The sequence below is a fragment of the Zootoca vivipara genome, chromosome Z (assembly GCF_963506605.1).
Source record: "Zootoca vivipara chromosome Z, rZooViv1.1, whole genome shotgun sequence".
Taxonomy (NCBI): Eukaryota; Metazoa; Chordata; class Lepidosauria; order Squamata; family Lacertidae; genus Zootoca; species Zootoca vivipara.
In genome coordinates this window covers 39,402,127-39,424,420 of record NC_083294.1, presented here as the reverse complement: position 1 = coordinate 39,424,420, position 22,294 = coordinate 39,402,127, and the positions used below count along the sequence as shown (strand labels likewise).

Genomic DNA, 22,294 nt, shown 5'->3' with positions numbered 1-22,294 from the left:
GCATCAGGGGACAAGTAAATCAGTGGTCTTTGTGTCCTTGAAGCCCCGAACGCTTACCCCATGTAAGGCATGATGGCTGGTTGTCATTAATCGGCGGTGAGCAAAAAGCAGCATTATTTGTTTCTGCAAAACATTATCCTTTGCAGAATTATTTGAATTGTATTTGAAAAGTGAGACAGGGGTGCATCGCATGTATGCCTATTGAGACACCATAGCGAACATGCATGTCATGCAAGACTTATCCTGCTCCTTACAGTCATTGCCATGGAATCTTATTTACTGTAAATCCCATTTAATATTTCAAAAAGTATCTAAGCAGTGTATCAAAAAGCAAATGTATATGCATTAAAACAAAAACACAGCCTGACTTGTGACCAAACCTAATCAGCAAATGCAGTAATATATATATATATATGCACTGTGGTTTCTGTTTATTTCCTGTATGGAGGTCAGTTGAGCTTCCAATCAAATCAAGTACAGTTACCTATATATTTTTCTGAGTTTGTGGCATAGTAAAGGGTAAAGGGACCCCTGGCCGTAAGGTCCAGTCTGAGGTTGCGCGCTCATCTTGCTCTATAGGCCGAGGGCGCCGGTGTTTGTTCTCAGACAGTTTTCCCGGGTCATGTGGCCAGCATGACTAAGCCACTTCTGGCGAACCAGAGCAGTGCACAGAAACGCTGTTTACCTTCCCCCTGGAGCGGTACCTATTTATCTACTTGCAATTTGACATGCTTTCGAACTGCTAGGTTGGCAGGAGCTGGGACCGAACAACGGGAGCTCACCCCGTCGCGGGGATTCGAACACCTGACCTTCTGATCGGCAAGCCCTAGGCTCTGTGGTTTAGACCTCAGCGCCAGCTGCGTTTGTGGCATATGTGATCTATAATTTATATATGGCCTAGTCAGTAAACTTGTTGTATCACAAGCATGGTATATTAAGGATTGTCATACAGTGGTACCTCGGTTTACGAACAGCCCTGTTCATGAACTATTCGGGTTACGAACCTCCGCAAAACCAGAAGTTTACCTTGGTCTATGAACTTTACCTCAGTCTAAGAACGGAATCTGAATGGTGGTGGTGGAAGGCCTCGTTAGGGAAAGTGTGCCTCAGTTTAAGAACGGCTTCAGTTTAAGAACGGACTTCCGGAACAGATTAAGTTCGTAAACAAGGTACCACTGTATTTACTCCTTTAGTGACTTCATTGTATTGCTCTCTGTGTGCCTGAATCTTTAATTCTACTTCAAAATAAAATCACACCATTAAAAACTAAAAAATATATATTATAAGAACAAGAAGAATGCTTCATGACGATACAGCAAGATCGCTAATTAAGGGGAAAGGTAAAATCACTATATCCTTTGTAGGCTTGCGGAACAAAAAGACGCAATTCTTGACTATTACTTAACCTTTTTTAGGGCTGGCTGAGATAAAGCTCAGTTCTTGGATTAAGCCCTGGGCTAATGTCTTATTCAGCTTTTTGAGGCTGCTCCACTTATATGACCCACATATTATAGATAATGTTTATTTTGACTGTGACGTTTTCATTTGCTATATTTGTCACATGCCATTTGTCAAGTCTTGTTCCTGGTAAATAATGATATAAGCAAAAATCTGCTCTTGTTCCCTTATTGGGTTCTCCATCGGTCGGAGAATATAACAGAGGCCAACCAGAGAATTTTGAGAAGCAAGGCCTTTATTTTTGCTGTTGCAACAGGGTCCTTCTCCTCACTCAGGAGAGCAAGGAAGGAACCCAGAACAAAAGAGAATCTCCACTTTTATCAGTTTTCCCATCACCAAGAAACACCCCCAAAATACATCATTCCTACATCACAGCTACGTAATCAATACCTCACAAAAAGGGAGGGTTCAAGGTAGAAATCTGAGCACCTTTGACACCTCTCCTAGTCCTCCTATCACCCCTCCCAGGTGTGAATTCCTAAACACAAAGAGAAATTAACAGTTTCCTAAAAGTTGATCACTATCTTTTGTTCGGAGGAGTCTTCCATTGTGAAAGAGATGGCTAGCAGTCTGGCACCATTGATGGGGAAATGTCCAGTTGGCAGCGCCTCCGGCTGACAGGATTATGGCTCCCAAGTTGATAGTCATGTGGAAATGTGTGTGTGATTCTGGTCAGAGAGAGTCAAAATGGTGTCAGTCAGGCCTGTCTTCCTGTGCTGCTTCAGACATGTGCCTGTACATTCATGTACATGTTTATGAACAATTATTATTATATATATATAACCTTAAAATTTACAACAATATGAAAATGAATCTTCCAGGACCTAGTGGCCACAGGAAAATCAATGGGAGAAAAACACCATTTCTTGTTGTAGATCAAGGGTAGGAAATATGTGGTTCTCCAAGTGTGACTGAAGAGCAGCTCCCATTATCCCTAACTATTGGCCATGCTGGCTGGGGCTGATGGAAGCTGGAGTCCAGAAACTCACAGAGATCATGATAAAGTTGGTTTACGACTTACGTGTGTTTAACATTACCTGGTTGAAGGCTGGCCAGTTGAAACTACACAAATTAAATGCTCAGAAGGCGGAGAGCTTAAAACCTCTTTTTGTGCAGAGTTTTACCAACACAGAAAGAGCTTTTAAGCTGCTTTGCTTACTGGGTAGTGAAAGGCTCTTGTGAGATACTGGATAGACCTGTGAGATCTGGCAAGAGTATCCCAGAGCCTGGTAAGAAAGGCAGAGAGTTGAAAAAGTTTCTGCCTTGCTTGGAAAGTAAGATCCATTTGGTGCACCGGCTCCGGAAGGTAAAGATTGCTTACTTGGGGGGGGGGTGTCCCAAGGGGTTGTCTTGACTTTTTAATATTTCAGCTTTACGTGCTATCCCTGGGACCCAACACCATGCATATGGTGAGGTAAAGGTAAAGGTAAAGGGACCCCTGACCATCAGGTCCAGTCGTGACCGACTCTGGGGTTGTGCGCTCATCTCACATTATTGGCCGAGGGAGCCGGCGTACAGCTTCCAGGTCATGTGGCCAGCACGACAAAGCCACTTCTGGCAAACCAGAGCAGCACATGGAAACGCCGTTTACCTTCCCGCTGTAGCGGTTCCTATTAATCTACTTGCATTTTGACGTGCTTTCGAACTGCTAGGTTGGCAGGAGCTGGGACCAAGCAACGGGAGCTCACCCCGTCACAGGGATTCAAACCGCTGACCTTCTGATCAGCAAGCCCTAGGCTCAGTGGTTTAACCACAGCGCCACCTGGGTCCCTGCATATGGCGAGAGCCAACTGCAACTCTGGGTTTATGATGCATGCATCATTGCAAGCGTGGAAGTTTATCCACGTGTGTCATTCACATTTTACATTTCCAAGCTTATAATTGGTTCTGGAAGTCTGTTCATAAACTGAAGCGTTCATAAACTGAAGCGAACCTTCCCATTGAAAGTATTGGAAAGTGGATTAATCTGTTCCAGATGGTCCACGGAGGACTCAACCTGAAGTGTTCATAAACTGAAGCGAACTTTCCCATTGAAAGTAATGGAAAGTGAATTAATCCGTTCCAGATGGGTCCGCGGCGTTCGTAAACCGAAAATTCGTAAACTGAGGTATTCATAAACCGAGGTTCCACTGTACTTGAAACACCGAAGAGAGACAACTTGTGCCTCACCACTTAGAAAAGTTGGTTCACAACATCGGAAGCTGTGTTATGCCATGTCAGAACATTGGTTCACCTCCCTTGATGATGGCTGCACTGGCTGGCAGTGATTCTCCAGGGTTCCAGGCAGGAGTCTTCCTCGCCTACCGGTATACCTGGACATGCCAGAGACTGAACTTTGCACCTTTTGCACACAAGACCACATGCTCTGCCTCTGAGCTATGGCATTACTCCTTGAGGCATCACTTGACATTTCATCACCAAAGGGCTTAGGGGACATCCACACTTGATAATAATTTTATTATTTACACCCCACCCATCTGGCTTGGTTGACCTAGCCACCCGGGGTGGCTTCCCACACACATAGAAATATAATAAAGCATTCAACGTTAAAAGCTTCATGAAACAAGCCTGCCTTCAGATGCCTCCGAAAGGTCATATAATTGTTTAACCCTTTGGCATCTGATGGGAGGGTGTTCCAGAGGGAGGGTGCCACTGCTAAGAAGGCCCTCTGCTCTCTTTCCAGGCATAGAGCCATAATTAAAAGCTCTGCGTCTGCCTCCACGAAAACCTGCTTTAGCGCTCAATTGGAGTTTTCCACTGATGTGATTGAGCACTAAACAAGTTTTCACGAGGAGCAAAAAAGGAAAGAAAATACACTTGGACCCACAGCTTTAAAGCATGAACCAAGCCTGGAAAGAGCGGAAGAAAGATGAAGTGTGGCTATGTCCATTCTGATGAACATTTGAGCTGGCCACACACACTTTCTTTCTTTCAAAACACTCAGTACAGTTCTTACATTTATCATAATGATTTACAATTAAAGAGGCATGATACAAAAGCTGAGGAAGGGAATTGCATTCTGTCATGTAATCCAGTTGCAAAATGTCCAGGTGGAATGGACAGGAGTCTAGAAGAATTCACACACACACACACACACACCCCTCGTTTCCCCTCAGTGGTTAATTTTTCTGCAGGAAAACTTCTGTCTCACAAATTCATTAGTGAGAACAATTCAATGCCAATCGCAAATAAATATTAGGCAAGCTTGGCTGTTGCAACGCTTTTACCTTTGTTTGCTCGAAGGAAGTAAAAAAAACTTTCTACATAAGATCACTCTCTACGTAGAGCATTAGAAACATTTCTGACGCAATCTGAAATTTTTGTGATGCATGCACACGGCTAATTTGTATAGGGTAATGCGCATCGCAATATTATCAGTTTGCATCTGAAGTGGCATGGCCTAGTTTTCATAGTACAATTTTCCAAATCAAAAAATTCTGCAAAATCCACACCACTGATAGGCAGCGCAGGGGATGTTTTCAGGAGAGGGGAACCCAAATAGCAACTGATTCTAGCCAAGCCAAGGGAGTGGGGCCTTGCTATCATCTCTCTGAGGTACCCAGGTGGAAATGACAGCTGATGACAGCTAGTTTTAGGAGGGGAAGAGCCAACTACTGGTAGCTCTTGGTCCAAGGTGGAAAAGTACCAATGGAAGGAGATTTGGGAGCGGAGGAGCTAAAGGACAGCAGTTCCCCCACCAGGCTGATATGAAGGGTCTTGCTGTCATCGAAGATGTGTATTTGATTGCTGAAACAATTCTGAGCAATGAGCTTCCTAATAATAGTGTTAGCCGCCAGCACTCAATCATTACACTTCAAATAAGTGGGCCCAAAATGTCGGGGGTGGGGGGGAGCGAAATTACTTATTGAGATTTAAATCGTAAGCCAAGAAGAGGCTTGATCAGATTAGTCAGGGCTGAATAAAAATAGCACTAAGTAGAATCAAGTAAATGTGTTCAATATATTCCAGACTAGGAGGACTGACAGCTACAGGGTTTGGATCTTTGATGGTATAGCAGAGGGCCTGTCTTTCAAAACAGTCCAGCTATTGTTGGGGTTTGTTCTTCAGCCCTGCACTACCTGGGAACGCAAGGCCAGCTGATTTTTCTGCTGTCATTTCAACTTCTCAGCAGCCTTTGTAAAAGGAGGCAAAAAGAGGCCCTGAGCCTCTTGCACTTTTAATAGTTACACAGTAGAGCAGGCACCCCCAAACTGCGGCCCTCCAGATGTTTTGGCCTACAACTCCCATGATCCCTAGCTAACAGGACCAGTGGTCGGGGATGATGGGAATTGTAGTCCAAAACATCTGGAGGGCCGAAGTTTGGGGATGCCTGCAGTAGAGAGATTTTCAACATGTGTAGCTTGCATAGCAATCAACACCTACTGAAATGATCCTTTTTGCAACAACTATTAAAGGAGTATAAACTCTGTCCTTTCCCCCCCCCTTTTTTTGCATCTCACAGCTGCGATAGAGAACCAGAGATGTCCTTGGGATTCCAATAAGCACAGACACAAAACAAGAACAGTGCATCCTTTTATCTGGATATCAATCAATCAAGGCCTAGAGCAGGCATCCCCAAACTGCGGCCCTCCAGATGTTTTGGCCTACAACTCCCATGATCCCTAGCTAACAGGACCAGTGGTCAGGGATGATGGGAATTGTAGTCCAAAACATTTGGAGGGCCGAAGTTTGGGGATGCCTGGCCTAGAGCCTCTAACCGTGAGACTCAAAGCCCAGAACCTCTAACAGCAGTCAGCCATGTTATCAAATGAACATCCGGCATTTCCCATGCTGCCTCTGAAACAACCAGCCCCTTGTACAGTTATTAACTCTTTAACTCTGGTGCATGCCTGTTTGCACAGCCAACAGCTGATAGATAAGAGTTGCTGATGGTTTGGCCTCGTTATACCCTCAACACTTCTCTGGAAACAGCTTTGGCTGTTTACCGATCCCATGCCAATATTTCTGATCCAGCTTTGGTGGCCACCTCGTGGCTTCTCTCCCACCAGTATGTACCTGCCCCTTTCCCACCGTGGCAGAGCAAATGTGGCAAGAGAACAGCGGTTGGGAACAAGTTCTTGCATGCAAGCGTGCCTGAGGAATACAGTGTAAAATCCTCCAGGCAAACTGCTGCGTGCATCCTTGCAGAACCCAAAGCAACATACGTGGGTGAGTTTCTTCTCGATGCAAGTGTTTTGATTTCCTTCTAGGATGTGTGTATGTGTTTTTGAAGCTTGTGAGTGACGGCGCACATTCATGCCATGGCCTCAACTCCCCTGGGGAAGAGTAGCCCTCCATAGCACAGGTGGGAAAACCTTTCCATCCTGAGTGCCACATTGCCTCATGGGCAGCTTTTCAGGGGCCACATTTGCCAGAGGCAAATGGAGCTGGGTCTTATTTTTTGCAGAGTAGGCTGCATTCCAGCCACACACAAGTCAGGTGTCACTACATGTGTGCATACGCGCGCACACATGCACACACATCTCTCCATGGTCCTCCAGGCAAGCAAGGGACATTGTCGCCGTCCAAGACACATTCTAGGCAGGCAAAGATACAGAGCAAGGCTGGCGAGGGATGTGGCTTAATAAGAGTGGTTGTGGCCAGGGAGTGGTGCTCGGAGTGCCACATTTAACCCCTGCTGTAGAGGAGCCTCTAACAGAGAACACTTGGCACCCTCATCACAGTACACTTACCACATTTGTAAACCGCTTCGAGGTTTACAATCAATCAGCGCTGAAATAAACAAAATAAACAAATGATTCTTTGGAGGATCCAGGACAGTTAAACATGTGCCAGGTTACAGCTGTACACTTGCACTGTTGATTCTTCATTTGTGGTTATCTGCTGGGATTCTTATAGTTAAGATAAGCTTGGAAAGTGATATGATGAAACCAAATAAGATATACCCTCCAACATTTCTCTAGTGGAAAGAGGGGCATCTATTATTTATTTATTTAATACCCCATCCATCTAACTTGGTTGCCCCAGCCACTCCGGGTGACTTCCAACAGATAAAAAAAAAACCCAATAACTTAAAACTTCTCTATTAAGGGCTTCCTTCAGATGTCTTCTAAAAGTTGTATAGTTACTTATCTCCTTGGCTCAGTGTTCATATAACATTTCTTTGATGAAAATCAGGGCAGGAAAAGTGGGACATTCCAGGATAAAATCAGAAACCAGGACAGCTTCTGTAAATCCAAGATTGTCGCTGGAAAATAGGGAAACTTGGAGGGTCTGATAAAAGTTTGTAGCGAAAGCATAATACTAGTTTTCCTCTGTGTTTATAATGTCTTTACGTATTGGATCTGCTGCTTTGGCTTTCTCACCACTCAGGGCTGTGTGTGTCCCTTTCTCCCTCTCCCTCTCCCTCTCCCTCTCTCATCCGCTTTTCAGGAGAACCGTGAAAAGACTCCGCAAGCTAAGAATGGCACGTCTATAGAAAGGATGGCATGGCAGTATCTTTAAGCTATCCATTTCCTTCCCCAGCCTTCTGACACCCCATCCCTGCCATCTCACCATCAGCTTTAAGATTATTTCTGTGGCATCAGTAAGGTCGCTGGGCCATGAATGGGGAGCTCAGCTGCAGAACAGATGTGAACCGGATCATTTCAGGATCTCTGAGCCAAATGAGGTTAACAAAGAATTGTGAGCTGTAGGGCTTTATATTCTTTCGGGCTTCTGGGCTCATTTGTTGTACCTGGGTCAGGATAATGCAGTGCTATGTGTGTTTTTATTTGGCTTGAATTAATATGCGCATAGGTTAAAAATAGAAGATGAAGCCAGTTAATGCATTCCTGCTGTGAATCCTTTTGATACTCATTTCAACAGGCAAGCTGATAAAAATCTGTGTGGAGTATCTAAACTTAAATCCTTTGAGTTTTTATGGTTTTGTGGCAGCTCCTTCTTGAGTTTTGATCACCTCCTTCTGCTTGCTTCGCTAGTGTAAGGATCCAGATTCATGTTCGCGCTAAGTTCATTCTCCCCCCCCCCCCCCGCTTTCTCTGTATGGCTACTTGCCAGGCTTTAAATATTATTTAAGATAAGCTTAGAAGTCAGTGAATGACTTCCTGGTTGTCAAGAGTTCTAGGCATTCCACCACTAATACATGCACATGAAGATCAGACAGCAAAAAAAGAATTGTTGAGTAAGTTGTTCAGCTTTTGGAGATTACTAAGGTATTACCATCGGGACCCAGGTAGCGCTGTGGGTTAAACCACAGAGTCTAGGGCTTGCTGATCAGAAGGTCGGTGGTTCGAATCCCTGCAATGGGGTGAGCTCCCGTTGCTCGGTCCCAGCTCCTACCCACCTAGCAGTTCGAAAGCACACCAAAGTGCAAGTAGATAAATAGGGACCGTTCCGGCGGGAAGGTAAACGGCGTTTCTGTGCGCTGCTCTGGTTCGCCAGAAGCAGCTTTGTCATGCTGGCCACATGACCCGGAAGCTGTCTGCGGACAAACGCCGGCTCCCTCAGCCTATAGAGCGAGATGAGCGCCGCAACCCCAGAGTCGGACACGACTGGACCTGATGGTCAGGGGCCCCTTTACCTTTACCCTTTACCTTAAGGTATTACCAGACCTTTAGAAGGCATCTCAAGGCAGCCCTGTTTAGGGAAGATTTTAATGTTTGATTTCTGTATTTTAATGTTTTGTTGGAAGCCGCCCAGAGTGGCTGGGGGAACCCAGCCAGATGGGCGGGGTATAAATAATAAATTATTATTATTATTATTATTATTATTAGAATTGCTTACCTCTTCCCCAAGTATTTTATTCTGTCCAAAATCAAAATATATTTATTGTCTTGACTATAGGACAAAATAACAGTCACATATAACAGTGTATACACAATTATTTTAGTGTAGCTCTCTGTTGGTTATTATTGCTACAGGCCACCACAATCTCTGATGAGCAGTGCAAGATCCTAAGTGTCTTGGTGCATATTTCCTTTGGAATGAGGCATGGCGGAGACTGCATACACTCCAACAGTTATCCAATGAAAACGGGGACATCCTATTCCATAATAATGATGATGATGATAATTTTATTATTTATACACCACCCATCTGACTGGCCTCCCCCAGCAACTGTGGGCGGCTTCCAACATATAGAAAAACATAATAAAGCGTTAAACCATTTACAGGACTCCCTTCAGATGTCTTCTGAAGGTTGTATAGTTATCTCCTTGGCTTCAGGGGTCGCATAACTCCATAGCCTCCAAGAAAATAGGGATGTCCTAAGAAAAAGTGGGACATTCCAGGATCAGATCAGAAACCAGGATGTCTTCTGTAAATCCGGGACTGTCCCTGGAAAATAGGGACACTTGGAAGCTCTGAGACTGTAGTGTCTTTAAGATATATCGTTTTATTTATACATATATACACACCTGAGCCTTGATGGAGGGATTGTGGATCATTACACTGCCAGGATGTCATTTGTTGCTTCTCCCATAGTATCAGCAAGCTTGGGTCCAGAGCAGAAGCCAGCCAGTCTATGGGTTCAGCTTCTTACAGCCAGCCCACATGGAGTTCCGCCTTCACTTCCTTCTCGCTCTTTTGCAAAAACCACTTGCCAAAGGACACTTTTCCCTGTAGTGACACCATACCCCCTAACCCAGGCAAGCTAACCCTAGCCCAGTGTCCGGGCGGTGGTGGTTTTGGTGGCTTGGGAGCCCGTCCGGCAACTCCTGCAGTGCTGATCACTTTCAGGAGCTCCGCGGGTCCGTGCCAACCGCCATCTTTTTTCGCCGGAAGTCCACAAGGCCCCTAGAGATGCGTCGCCTGCGGCATTCCGCCGCCGGCCGGGAGTGAGGTCTCGGCATGCGGCCGCATGTCACCGAAAATGGCTATGTGTGTCACTGCTGACACACATTTTCTGATGCAAATTCCCCTGTGAAAACAAGCCTAATTTGCATAGTGACATTTTCTGGAAATCACTCCCCTTGGGGTGGGACAATACTGCAACATTTTGCTCTGGGTACTATTTATATTTATTAGTTCAATTCTGATTCCCCACCCCTACCCTTATCGTGTGAAAATACCCAAGCCAAAGAACAATCCTGAAATTACTACTGCTCCTTTTGGATCGGTTAATAATCTTGACGTCTTCATTTTTGTTGCACCCCCAGAATTCTATCAAAACAAATCAGTGGAAGAATTAATTTCATAAATATTTCTACTGTTATGTAATTCCAGAAACCTTCTCCTTAAATAATTGCTTCAACATGGGCGTGGCAAGAATTCTCCAGCCTGCTTGGTGAGGATATGGCAGGCATATCCAAGCTTTCCATTATTTGCAGTACCCATGATGCTGTCTCTGTGTGAGTGATTGATCATGTGCTTGTATTGATGGGGAAATGGAAAAAACAAGCCCTATATTAGCACATGGGTACAGCAGCTGCCTTTGAGTGGACAGAGCCCATTGTGGAGATGGGTGAATCTGTCCATTTCAGTTTTATTCAGTTTCCCATTTTTACAATCTTAAGTTCAGCTCTCCATGTTTCCAGACCAGTTTATATTATCAGCATTGAAATATACGGTACTCGGAGTCGAGAGTGAATCTGATTGGCTGTTCCTGCAGGCCAATCAGGTTGCGGATTCACTTCTGCCAGCCACCTGATTGGCTGCTCCTGCAGGCCAATTAGGTTGTGGATTCACTTCCACCTGGAGTTGGATTGGGTGGTTCCTGCGGACCAATCAGACTGCTGATTCTGGATCCTATTGTTCTATGATTCAGCTCAGTACATAACAAGCATCTTAGTGCAAATTTCTCTAATATATACATTATTTCTCTACGCAGTTCCACCCAATGCACACTTTTTTGGAGAGAAAATTTCCCATGGTACAATGCATTTTTGTATGTTGTTTTTACTAACATATGTTTTACTACACACACTTTACCCAGGTTTGTGCATTTTTGTGCATTTGGCTGGAGAACTGCACTGCAGATTTTGCAGCTGAATGAGTTTTGAAAGATGGCTGTGTTCAGTTTGCATATTGTTGTGGGATACTGTGCAGTATTGCTTTCTTTTGAGTTTACTTAGCAAATACTGATTCAACAAATACCCTTATCTATTGCTCTGGTTGCCTGAGATATATATTTTAAGTCCTTATACTACATGCAGTCAGGAAATGTAGTATGTTCCAATCCAGTAATGTAGTACTGTAGTTCTTACATTGTTATGTTTCTGCAAATTCTTCCGAGTTTTCTAGAGCAAGGAAGAGAGCACTGAAGTGCAGCAGACTCTCTTGAAGATTCTTTACTCTGCTGCTGCTTGTATCTAGGTTAATGAAACACGCTTGTGCATGCAATAAGTTAAGGAAATGTGTTACTGGGGCAGGATAATTCCTGTCTACCTCTCTGTCCCAGAAGAGAAGAAGCAAAACTGTACATCTTCATTCCTCTTTGACATGGAGAGATGTCAACTTTGGCCACCCTCCAAAAGTGTCTGTGAGTGTGCATGCTTTACTTTGGCTAGCTAAATGTCATTTTGAGTTTGCAACAGTCTGCCAACAGCAGGAGGCAAATTTTAATGCTGCATGTATAGACTCCTTAATTACCACGGTTCTCAGTGCTTAAACCAGCCATAAGGAATATGGAAGCCCTGCCTGCTGTTGAAATGTCATCTATAAAAATGAGGCATAATTGAATCAGTAACACTTTATTGGAAAGGTTAAACTCACACTTTTCTTTTAAAGGCATTGTGCATTCAGATGTCAGATGCAAGCTGTTTCTTTCTGCCTATAGTTGAGCTTGAATGGCAGACCCTGATTGATACTACAGTACAGTATAGATGTGTGAGCTACAGTGGTTCAGAGAGCTGTCCTCCCTCCCCAAATGTAGTTGTAACGATATGCTTATTGTAAAGGAATTGTGGCAAGCCCATATGTGCTCTGTTGCATAAGCTCGTACTCGGTTTTATGGTAGAGGTTCCATCATTGCTGCCTTTGGAAGCCACCCAAAGACCAGGAAACCTCAAAGCGCTTTGGACCCATCAGAATGAGAGTTACGCTTTGCCTAAAATTCTGTGGATTGGAAAAAGCTATCTGGGGAAACTATAGTACTTTGCTCAGGAAATAACTTTCGTTCAGAGGTCTCCCTCCTAGCTGTTACTAAGGTATGAACACTTTCCTGAGTATTCATACCCTGCCCTCTGTTCTAATGTATGTTTTTATAGGGGTAGGATGAGTACCTTCTTCCTCTGTGCACATCGTTTTGATGGATAGTGTGAATTAGATTGAGAAGCAAACATTGCTACTACTGTACTATTTATCGCATACATGCTGCCGACAATTTACAAAGTGCACCACAATATTTTTATCATATATTTGCCATCACAGTAACCCTCTAATCTGGTTGATGTTACTTCCACTTTGTAGTCAGGGGGCAATAAGGTCAAGGGCTAATGATATATACGACTGAGTCAGATTTTTGTCAGATGTTGCATTTAGCCATGAAACATTGTTTTGGGTGAAGCATGAGGTTTTCTCAGGTTCATCCAAAGGGCACAAAGATCAGCTTTTGCTGTGAAATTAGAACATCCCGCCCTCGTTGGCAGAGACTTGCCAAAAGGAAGGAAGCTGTGCCACTGAGCTTAGCTGTTGGCATAGTTTGATGCTCCTAAATTAGTTTCTACAGCAACTTTAAAGGCAGTTCACGGAAATATGCAGAACCATACAAACTTCTCTTGGTAAGAGGGATATTATATTACTGCACTTTGCTTCTGTTAAAATGTCTGTTGCAGTTGCTCCCTTTGGCAAGTTTGGAAAGGTTAGGGGACAGCAAAGGGAAGGCATTAGGCTCTCTTGTGCCCATGATGACATCCAGGGGCGTCTTACCCATAGAGGCTAGTGGCACGGGGCGCCAAGTTCTAGAGGGTGCCAGGGAAGAGCCGGAGGCTGGACATGGCACCTCCCAGCATCAGCTCGCTGCCCTCGCCTGCCTCCGCCATGTCGCACCAAAGCAGCGCCATGCCCAGAGCCTCTGTCTGCCGTGGCCACCACAGCACGAAGTGGCCAGCTGAGCCGGGAGGTGCAACGTCTAGCCTCCGCCTCTTCCCCACCGGAGGAACTGCCCTCCAGCCGCTTCCCGCCTTCCCCAGCCCCGCTGGCAGTGCCGTCCTCCCTAAAGAAAGGTTGACAACTCTGGGAAATGGGGGCGCACCGGAGGGAGCTTTGCACCACGGCGCTGGATATGGCCCTGATGACATCATCAGTGGTGCAAGTTGTGGCTGATTCAGCAGAAGTCCAGTTTTGAAATCAGAGGCATTTAAGTTATCCAGATGATGCCATCCAAATTGTTTCCCATTTAAACAGCCCCATTCCAAACTGGATGTTGGTGGGTCTTTCATTACTAATTACAGTATGTTGCAATTCTGCAAGCGTGCTAACGGTTGCCAAAGTAGTTTCTCATTTTGTACATAGTAAATTTTTGTTACATCTGCAACCTGCAGTTTACAAACAGAGAGCCTATCACCCTATGACTTATGTGCACGGAACATGTTAATTTCCCTGGAACAAGGTAAAAATGCTAATATCTCCGTGGAAATGCTTCTCTGAATAATTTGGTAAATACTATTCTTTTTTATTATTAATTTGTATACCCCCCCTTCGTCTGAAAATCCCACGGCGGTTCACAACAGAAAAATCCAAAATTAGAATACAAAATACATAATAAAACAAAAACAAAACAATAACCACCCCCCCCCCAAAAAAAACCACATTTAAAAAGCCACAGAATGTTAATCATCCAAACTCCAAGCAGTCATTAGTAAGCCTGTGACTTTAGGACAAAATGCAGGAAATGCGTATTACGAATCTTACACTGCAATATTTTGCTCCATATTGCAATTATTATTATTATTATTATTATTATTATTATTATTATTATTTTTGCAGAATTACAGTAGCCAGTTAACATGCTCTTATTTATTAATTTGCAGAATTTGTATACTGCTTTATATCCAGAAGTTGCAACAATGGGGTTTACAATATAGTTTTAATTTAGTTAATTTATGAAGCATCCTGAATAAATCAGCACAGCAAGATGGAAGCAATCCCAACAAAAGCCAGTATCAACAAGAATGGAAGAATAAGGCTGGGAGGACCAAAAGCTTTCCTAAATTAAAGTGCCTTTTCCCACTTTCTGAAAAGCAAGCAGGAAGGAGCATTGAAATGCCTCTCTGTAGGAAGGGCACTCCAGAGAATCGTAGCCACAACTATGAAGACCCTTCCTTTTCAAGGGCTTAATTTTGACTGGGTTGTTGGTTGTTTGACTTCTGTTGATTATGCAATGCAATAAAAGCAGCACTATTTTTCTAGAAAAAGAGGTCCCTTGTTTCCTTAAAATGGCAATGGTGCCCACCTGAGAGGTGCTGGGACTCAGTTTTGGTAAATTCCAGCTGGGGGGGGGGGAAGCCCTGAGTAAAATATAAATCTTTATAATCACTTTGGAAAGCATCTTGAAACTCTTTATAGGGGAGAACAACCCCTGACCCTCCAAGTATCCCTGTTTTCCAGGGACAGTCCCAGATTTACAGAAACTGTACTGGTTTTCAATTTGATCCTGGAATGTCCTGCTTTTCCTTCGGACGTCCCTGTTTTCACCTGAGAAATGTTGGAGGGTATGCAGTTATGTGACTCCCAAGCCAAGGAGATAAGTAACCATACAACTTTTAGAAGACCAGAAGGCAGCCCTATACCGGAAAGTATTTTTAATGTTTAATGTTTTATTGTGTTTTTATATTTGTTGGAAGCCGCCCACAGTAGCTGGGGCAACCCAGTCAGATAGGGAGGGGTATAAATAACAAAAGTGTTGTTGTTGTTGTTGTTGTTGTTGTTGTTGTTGTTGTACAGGACATCCCTATTTTCATTGGATAAATATTGGAGGGTTAGGGTGCAGGGCCACCACCAGGTTTCGGGGAGCCCTGGGACACTGGAAATCTGTGGGTGCCTTTGCTCCTTTTTTTCTCAACCTATTGGCCTCAGCCCTTTCAAGTAAAACCAAGTATTTACCTGTATGTCAGCCTATTGTCAAAAACCTGTTCAAATCTGCTGCTTTTAATGGTAGTAAAAATTTAAAATATACACTGGCACCTCGCGGTTTAAGAACTATTCAGTTTACAAACTCTGCAAAACTGGAAATAGTGTCTTGGTTTGAGAACTTTACCTTGATCTACGAATGGAATCCGAATGGTGGAAGGGCACCGGCAGTGGGAGGTCTCAGTAGGGAAAGCACGCCTCAGTTTAAGAACGGTTTAGGTTTAAGAATGGACTTCTGGAACGCATTAAGTTTGTAAACCGAGGTGCCACTGTATATGTTTTTAATTACCTATTATTTGACATTTTAAATGTTTGTGTCATATCTGCTATTCAGTTAGAGGTTCTAATTACAGTCAAGCCATAAAGAAGTATCTGAAGTGTTGTGACGTGGGGTTTGTGATTTCAGCTCTCTTGACAAAACATGCTGGAAACAGTTCTCTAGTAACAGCTCTTTATTAAAGTGAACAAGACTGAAGACTGAGGAGAGGAAAGCTACATTTATAGGGACAGGGGACTAGCTAGGAAGGGATACATTTTGGAGGGAACAATACCAAGCAATCACAGTGCTGCCTTTTGGAGGAAACCAATAAGACAGAGGATCCAAATACAGCAGCTTAAATGAACCAATAGTAGCTGTACCCTCTGGAACCAAAAGGCAGTTACTTTATCCTAATGCAAATACAGACAATAATAATACAGATATAAAATCCTTTGACTCAATACACAACACCCCTCCCCCCCTAGTGAGCACAGCAGACGTAATCCCTCAGGTACTGTGGGGTCCTACAACTTCTACCTGATCTCCTGACAACAGGTGTTGCAGGTTCTGGATTGGGTGTTACCTGTGGTGGAGGGGCTGCTATAGGGGTTTCATCAGGAACAGAGGGAGTCCCAGACATCTCAGGGTCCCCGACCTGTACCTCGTCATCATGAGGACTAGCAGACCCTGGTTCATTTGCTGAAGTCCCTGGTGACTGCACCTCTGGACCATTTTCACTCTGGTCTCGCAGCTGTGCGTCATTAGCCAGGGATGAATTATCTGACTCCTCCCTGCTGAGCGCCCGGCGCCTCAGCTGATCTATATGTCTCTTCCAAACTTGCCCATTTTCCAAGGTCACATAATAGGACACAGGTCCACTAGCCCGGGTGATCACACCAGCCACCCACCGCGGACCTCGTGAATAGTTCCTCACCCAGACCAGATCTTCAGGGGCGAGATACCTTGTTGTGTCAGTCTCAGCCTGGGGGGTTGCTCTTGAATTACGGTTTGGCATTTTATCTGGGTGGACATAATCCAGCACCGTTACCAGTCTTCTACCTAAGAGCAGCTCGGCTGGCGACTTGCCCGTCGCAGTACACGGCGTCGCATGCTGCAAAAATAACATTCGCGCAATGCGAGCCGACCAGTTACCCTCCATTAAGCGCGCAATGGATTCTTTGGCTGTTCTTACCATGCGCTCAGCCTGCCCATTGGAGGATGGGTGAAAGGGCGCGGATGTGACCCCTCTTATAAAGTTATCAGCCAAGAATGCCCTGAATTCTTGGGATACAAAAGCTGCCCCATTATCTGATACAATGGTCTCAGGTAACCCGTGGGTAGCAAACAGCTGCCTCAACACCTTGATTACGGCAGCTGATGCCATGCTAGGGACCATCGCCACTTCTAACCATTTGGAATATGCATCAACGATAACCAAAAAGACCTTCCCTTGGAATGGCCCAGCAAAATCTATGTGCAGCCGGCTCCAGGGAGTCCTGGACTGCTCCCACCAGTGGACTGGTGCTCTGGCCACTTCTGGCCGCACCTCTTGGCATGCCTTGCATGTTCGTACCCATTGTTCTATGTTCTGGTCCATTCCAGGCCACCACACATAACATCGGGCTAGCGACTTCATCCTGACCATTCCCGGGTGTCCCATGTGAAGCGTCTCAAGAACCCTGTTTCTCAGTGGTGCTGGGATTATCACCCTATCTCCCCATAGGAGACAACCCTTATGCATGGACAATTCGTGCTGCCTTGTCGCATAAGGCCTGAATTTTTCTTCATGCGGACCACCTGGCCACCCCCTCCCCACCCAAGTGAGCACACGGAAGAGAACAGCATCTTTCCTAGTTTTCTCAGCTATATCTGTAGCTGTTACAGGAGCCCCCGGAAGTGTTTCTAGCATCATAATGTGCTCCGCCGGAGCAGGATCCTCATTGCTCCCGCCAGGAAGGGGCAATCGACTCAGCGCATCAGCATGGCACAACTGTTTCCCCGGCACATGGGTCAAGGTGTACTGGAACCCATTCAGGAATATTGACCAACGCAACATTCTGGGGGAGAGAATTTGTGGCGTTTGTTTGTTTGGGTTGAACAACCCTAACAGTGGTTTGTGGTCCGTTTCAATGGAGAAATGGCGACCGTACAAATAATCATAGAACCTTTTGATTCCGGACACAATAGCCAGTGCCTCTTTATCAATTTGAGCATAGTTGCGCTCTGTGGGCGACAACGTACGGGAATAGAAAGAGATGGGCTTTTCCGACCCATCCGGTTCCCTATGACTCAGCACAGCCCCCAGACCGTATTGAGAGGCATCACATGCCAGGACCAGCGGCTTTGACTCATCATAATGAGCAAGGACGCTCCTGCTACTCAGCATTCCTCGCAAGGAGTCAAAAGCCTTCTGCTGCTCCCGCCCCCATCGCCACACATTCTTTTTCTGCAATAGTCTATGTAATGGTTCAGCTACCGAAGCTTTCTGGGGTAAGAACGAATGATAAAAGTTAATAAGTCCCAGGAATGACTGCAACTCCGTCTTGTTCTGTGGTCGTGGTGCCTCGATGATGGCCTTAATCTTAGCATCTGTGGGTGGATGCCTGATGCATCAATTTTAAACCCCAAGAAATCCACAGTTGGCACCCCAAAACTGCATTTTTCTTTTTTCAGTTGCAACCCCACCTCCTTGAACTTGAGCAACACTGCACGGACACGCGCAACCAGTTCCTGTGGGTCTTTTCCAGCAATCAAAACATCATCAAAAAATGGCAAGACCCCCGGCAGACCTCTTAACAGGCGTTCCATGAGCCCTTGAAAAATCCCTGGGGCCACACAAACTCCGAACTGTAATCTGTTAACTCTGAACGCCCCTTTATGTGTGACAATAGTCTGTGCTTCCGCTGATTGTGGGGTTACTGGCAGCTGTTGGTAAGCTTGTGCCAGGTCAATTTTGGCGAACACCTTGCCCCCAGCCAGTTTAGCCAACAGATGTGATACGACTGGAATGGGGTATGAGTTTCCCCTGAGTGCCTTATTGATAGTACATTTGTAATCTGCACATATCCTGACTTCCCCATTTGCTTTAAGGGGTGTGACGATTGGAGTCTCCCACTTAGCAGAGTCCACGGGTGAGAGAACTCCCTGCTTGACCAATTTATCCAGCTCTGCCTCGATCTTGGGTTGCAGTGCAAATGGCACTCGCCTTGGTTTGAGTCGGATTGGAGCCACCCCGGGGTCCAACTCGAAGTCAACTGGGGGCCCTTTATAACAACCCAGTTTTCCATTAAAGAGACCAGCAAATTCCTTGCATAATACCTCACTCATCTCAGGGCAGGTTTGGATTGAATTAAGCCCTGAGATACTCAGTCCCAGGGCAGGGAACCAGTCAGTGCCCAGGAGACTGGGGCGACTGCCCTTCGCAATCACCAGTTTGAGTACAGCCTGTTTGTCCCGGAACTGTACTCTCACGGCACACATTCCCATAACATGGATGCGGCCTGCTGAGTACGACTGCAAGGTTGCCGGAAAGGGCTCCAGAGGGGGCAACTTACCCCTGGGGAAGAATGTCTTCGCGGTCTGGTCCGACACGATGGTGAATGCGGATCCGGAGTCCACCTCCATGTCGCACTGCTGACCCTCAATCTTCACCTTGACGTGTGCCTTGCCTTGCGCTGGAAACTGCACGGCCCTCCCGTTGACCTCCGTTACGTAGTGGCAGTCCTTTAGAAAACGAGTTGCTGTGGGCGGTCTGCGATGCTCCAGTCTAGGTGCTCCTGTCGCTCCCGACGCCGCCGATCTACAGACCCTGGCGATGTGACCCGTCTTTCCGCACGTCCGGCAGATAGCATCCCTGAAACGACAACTCTTCCTTTCATGGTTTCCGCCACAACCTGGGCAACTGCCTCGGCGATCTCTGTGCACTGTGCAGGCCTGACGCACCAACTCGACTCCACGGACTGGGCTCTGGCTCGGAGTAGCCTCTAGCTCGTTCATGGCATGCGCAACTTCTATCTGTGGCTTAGTGGCCTTGCGACTGGCATCAAGCTCCTCTCTTTCATAATTCTCCGTGGCGGTGGCCTCTTTCAAGGCTGAAGCAAGGGTAACCTCTTCTTTAGCCACGATGCGTCTTCTGGCTTTCTTGCTGCTCAGACCACCAATAAACCGATCCAGGAGAGTCTCTTCCAGATTTTGGAAGCCGCAGTGCTGAGCGAGCTTCCGGAGTTCAGCCAGAAATGTGGATACAGACTCCCCAGCATGCTGCTGCCTCTTATGGAACTCCATCCGCCGGGCCATCTTGGTCTCAGTAGGCGCCAAGTGGCTTGTTAGGCAGGCAAGAATATCTTTGAGAGATGTCTCACTCAGCTTCGCTGGAGCAAGTAATGCCTTGGCCAGCTTGAAGGTCTCGGGCCCACAGTAGCTCAGGAATGTGGCCCTTCTTTTGCTGGCATCGGTGATCCCTTGAGCCACTGCAAAGAACTCGAAGCGTTCGACGTAGTCTTCCCAGGTGTGGGGCTCTGATGGCTGGAAGGGCTCCAATACCCTTGGACTCTCCATTGTCCTAGCGGGCAGGGTCGTCTTCTCAGCTGGCCAGTGAGTCTTGTTCTCAGCTGCAATCCGGACTCTGAGGCAGGGTTGTGTTTAACCGCTCCTCAGCATTCCGGATCCCATCCTCGTCGCCAGTTGTTGTGACGTGGGGTTTGTGATTTCAGCTCTCTTGACAAAACATGCTGGAGACAGTTCTCTAGTAACAGCTCTTTATTAAAGTGAACAAGACTGAAGACTGAGGAGAGGAAAGCTACATTTATAGGGACAGGGGACTAGCTAGGAAGGGATACATTTTGGAGGGAACAATACCAAGCAATCACAGTGCTGCCTTTTGGAGGAAACCAATAAGACAGAGGATCCAAATACAGCAGCTTAAATGAACCAATAGTAGCTGTACCCTCTGGAACCAAAAGGCAGTTACTTTATCCTAATGCAAATACAGACAATAATAATACAGATATAAAATCCTTTGACTCAATACACAACATGAAGAAGTGTGCATGCACACGAAAGCTCATACCAATGACAAACTTAGTTGGTCTCTAAGGTGCTACTGGAAGGAATTTTTTTATTTTGTTTCAAGCCATAAATAAATTATGACCAAGATAGATAATACGAAAAGAAAACTAATCATTTGAATTTCACTCATTGCTTATATTGAAATACTGCCCCTCAATGAGGCCAAACTTAGATTCACAAAATCTTTAGGGGTATGCACAACCCTGCGTCCCCCCAGAAAAAAAGCACTGCTCTGAGGTATAATTTAATGTGCAATTCTATGCACAGTCACCTGAGAGTAAAGTCAATGGGAGGACAGACATGTCATTTGCTGAGATTATCCCCCCCCCCAACAATGACAAGGGTAGTTTATCTTTGATCTAATCCTTTCACTTGGATTTTAATTGGACACAGCACAGGTAGAAGGGTAGGTGGATAGAATCACACAGTTACAAGTTTGATCACATCTTATGAAACTTTTCTGACGTATCTTGAATCGATTCTATTTAAAGATCCAGCTTAAAACAAGACAGCGAACACTTAGCACTCAATGTAGCCCTAAACTGTTTAATCCAGTCAAGAATTTTTTGACCTTATTTGTACCATCTAGTCTGATTCTTTTTACAGCTCAACATTCAGCTGCATCATGGCAGAAAAGGCTGCACGTGTTTTGGCAAGCGTTTTTATGTGCAAAGCCATTCCCCCCAAATTGTGCTTCCAGCCAAGTAAATGTTAGCTCCAGCTTTCTCATTTATTTAGCTGTTCTGCTCTGGCACTCAAACAGTGCAAAGTCATTTGAACACTTGAAATGAGCTCTAATATATATATATGCTGATTATTATTGTTGTTAGCATTGAAGCCTTAAACTCAAGGAGCATTTCTTTGGCATAAAATGCCCCATGAACCTGTAACCCTCAAGTCTGGAATTGGTGCCCCACACCTGGAGAGCCATGGTTTCCCTATCCCTGCACTGGGACCTGCTCGAGACATTCTCTAACCCTGTACCCTCCAGATATTTTAGACTACAACTTCCACAATCTAGTATCATCTGAGGTGCACAAGGTCAAGGGAGGCTGTGCTGGAGCTCACATAAGGCATACCCAGAGATCCAGTGTTTTATAAAAAAGTGTCAGTGTGGTCAAAGCGTCAAACTTACTTAAACCTCCCCTACTGCAGCAAAACGTACTATAGGTCCTTGGGACACTTACACTCTCTCAGCCTAGCCTACCTCATGGGGATGTTGTGAAGAGAAAGTGGGTTGGAGGCGGGGTCGATGACCACCACAAACACTTCCATGAGTTCTTTGGATGAAAAGCAATAAATACAAGCAATAAATAAATAAATAAATATTCATTCAGCCTTTTTGATATGCTATTTTAGTCTTGCCTTTCTTGCTTTAGGGTCTTCTCCACTTTCTGTTATGTGTAAAAGTACCTCTGCGAACGTGTAAAAATTGCAGTTAGCCACCGGCTAATTAAACGATCTATTGCCTTTTAAACT

The 22,294-nt window shown here is 45.3% G+C and overlaps 1 protein-coding gene and 1 pseudogene across 2 annotated transcripts in view; one reads left to right on the top strand and one right to left on the bottom strand.

The window, feature by feature from the left end:
* The window catches only part of PASD1 (PAS domain containing repressor 1), a 97,572-nt gene that overhangs the window by 19,637 nt on the left and 55,641 nt on the right, over window positions 1-22,294 (top strand). The gene's annotated exons all lie outside the window — the stretch shown is intronic.
* LOC132591506 (uncharacterized protein K02A2.6-like) lies at window positions 15,891-20,782 on the bottom strand (annotated as a pseudogene).